The sequence below is a fragment of the Urocampus carinirostris genome, unplaced genomic scaffold, assembly GCF_059441175.1.
Source record: "Urocampus carinirostris isolate Australia breed hairy pipefish unplaced genomic scaffold, RoL_Ucar_1.0 HiC_scaffold_22, whole genome shotgun sequence".
NCBI classification, from domain to species: domain Eukaryota; kingdom Metazoa; phylum Chordata; class Actinopteri; order Syngnathiformes; family Syngnathidae; genus Urocampus; species Urocampus carinirostris.
This window is the reverse complement of record NW_028283129.1, coordinates 505,085-508,026: the sequence shown is the minus strand read 5'-3', so window position 1 is coordinate 508,026 and position 2,942 is coordinate 505,085. Positions and strand designations below refer to the sequence as shown.

At 43.7% G+C, this 2,942-nt stretch overlaps 1 pseudogene; it reads right to left on the bottom strand.

The window, feature by feature from the left end:
- Positions 1-345: 345 nt before the first annotated feature.
- Positions 346-476, bottom strand: LOC148345869 (U2 spliceosomal RNA; annotated as a pseudogene).
- Positions 477-2,942: the final 2,466 nt, after the last annotated feature.

Sequence of the window (2,942 nt, the reverse complement as noted above, 5' to 3'; positions counted from 1 at the left end):
GGTAGATCATAACAGTTCTCAAAAGTGATTTTTATATTGATCCATATATAAGGCGCACCGGATTATAAGGCGCATAGTCATATAGTAAAAATCGGATTTTATGTGCGCCTTATAGTGCGGAAAATACGGTAAATGTTTTTGAGATGAAGTGTTTGAGGAGTATGTTCGGAGTGACAAAATTGGATGGATTGAGGGTTAAGGGTTATTGTTCTATCTTCGTTATTCATTAGCCATTATCCGTTATCGGTCAGTTCATAATACGCTACAAAACCAAGGCGCCGGGACACTTACTCTCAGCCAAAAGGCCGAGCTAAGGTCCTAGCCCCAAAACCTTGCTGCGATCATTGCGAATGCACCGCTTCCGGAAGTACTGTAATACCGGGCAGATGCGTGGAGTGGACAGAGCAAGCTCTTATTCCATCTCCGGGATACAAAAATCAAATCATAAGCAAGGGCCATTTTGTAAATTTAGTAATTGTAACTGAACATGAAGTACACAGCCCAAAAACAACAGCCATGCCGACACCTATAGCAGAACATCCTGATGCTCATATCCTGCATTTTTTTGTTTTTTTGGTTTGAACAAATTTATTGACACTAATAAGTGAAAACAATCATGACAATCTCAACAGCAATTAAGCACATTCACAATATTCTATTTCAATATGACGTTTAACTGCAAACACAATGTGAGGTTTGAACAACCCTTCTCGAAAATCTTAATAGCAACCAAGCATATTCACAATTTCATTATATAACATCTTTGTTAGTGTCAATAGATCCGTCCAGGCCAAAGTCGATTGTTTTTGGTCTGAACAAATCCACCGACACCAACAGCAGCAAAGCAAACACGACAATCTCAACAGCCATCAAGCATATTCACAATTTTGTTATATCTGACAATATGACGTGACGATATGACGTTTTAACATTTTTCCCTGACATTTTCAACATCAATTGAACAATTTCAGAGTTATTATCTTTTAACAGTAGTTAACCAACGTGTAAAGGGCAATACTATTGTGCAAGGACATAGCTCTGCCATCCCACCCTCCCAAGCAGCATCCTTCCACACCTATAGCAGAACATCCTGATGCTCATATCCTGCATTTTTTTGTTTTTTTTGGTTTGAACAAATTTATTGACACTAATAACAGAAAACAATCATGACAATCTCAACAGCAATTAAGCACATTCACAATATTCTATTTCAATATGACGTTTAACAGCAAACACAATGTGAGGTTTGAACAACCCTTCTCGAAAATCTTAATAGCAACCAAGCATATTCACAATTTCATTATATAACATCTTTGTTAGTGTCAATAGATCCGTCCAGGCCAAAGTCGATTGTTTTTGGTCTGAACAAATCCACCGACACCAACAGCAGCAAAACAAACACGACAATCTCAACAGCCATCAAGCATATTCACAATTTTGTTATATCTGACAATATGACATGACGATATGACGTTTTAACATTTTTCCCTGACATTTTCAACATCAATTAAACAATTTCAGAGTTATTATCTTTTAACAGTAGTCAACCAACGTGTAAAGGGCAATACTATTGTGCAAGGACAAAGATCTGCCATTTCACCCTCCCAAGCAGCATCCTTCCAGTCCTCTGTGTGGGTCCTCTCCCTTCTTACTTCTACTTTCCACAACCCAGGCCGTTGCTGCTGGGACCCCCACAGTGTAGCTCCGGTTCCCCCTTCCGGGTGGGTGCAGACGATTCTTCTTCATGGCTGCGTCCTAGGCCCGCCGCTCGCAGATTGTATGGTATCTGCAGCCATTTGGAGCACAGCCATGGGGGATCTGCCTGCACTTCCATACTAGCAGGTTTCTGGAGGTCCAGATGGCGTCCTTGATGGCGGCGAGAGTGAGCCAGTCCCTGGCAAAGTCGTTCCGAGACCTCCTCGACCGACTCACCCCGTAAAGCACGTACTGTGCATCAGGGACCTCCCCTGCTGGCAAGTCCGGGAACTTTCCTAGTTGGTCGGCCATTGTCCACAAGTCCTCAGCAGCATTGCACTCACAAAAAAGGTGCCTCACCGACTCCTGGGCGCCACAGCCAGGTCGAGGGCACATCGAAGTCGCTGACATTCCTCGGTGGTGCATTACGGCTCTGACTGGGAGAACCTCATGAGCCACCATCCATGACAAGTCTCGTAGTCTGTTTGGGAGGGCAGGATGATTCACGTTGCTCCAAACCGTTGTAGGTTCGCCAAACGCAAGCCCCCGCACAGGACTTACTGTTGCACGCTCTTGCACAATAGCAATAAGGGCCCTGTGGTTTTGTTAAGAGTGACATTCTTGTGTTTCCAAATCTAATTTCTTTAAAAAATCCCGAATAAAGAGATGTGTTGGTGGCAAGTTAAATGAAACTGGAATCAAACGATTGTTTGGTTCAAGCTTTAGCTTCCGCAAATATGAGCCCATCCAAAACCGGGTCATCGCTTGACTTTTCGGGTTGTTGGGTGGGCCCACAGCGTTTTGGAAGTGGAGAGAGACATATTTGCTTCCCAGGAAAAGCTGGAGGTCAGGCTCTCCTTTCCCCCCTTTTTCCTTTTTCTTTTTCATTGTATCTCTTTTTATCCTTTCCCACTTTGAGCCCCAGACAAAGTGAAAGACGGCTCGGTCCAGTTGTAACAGCACGTTTCTTTTGGGCATAAAAACTAAACTTATTGACAAAAGCAGTGGGACCATGATCGCTTTGATGATTAGGACCTTCCCCTCTATTGTCAGTTTTCTTAGTGACCAAAAAACAAGTCTTTGCTTAAGGGGCCGGTCACACAGACATTTGCGGCTGAATCACAGCCAGAAATTTCTGCCTTTGAGGCGGACGCCATTGGACGCATTAAGATCGCCATTCAGACGAGATACAGCGGTGCTTAACACGCAGTCGGAAATTCGCGCGCGGGTGTCAGCACGAAATTATT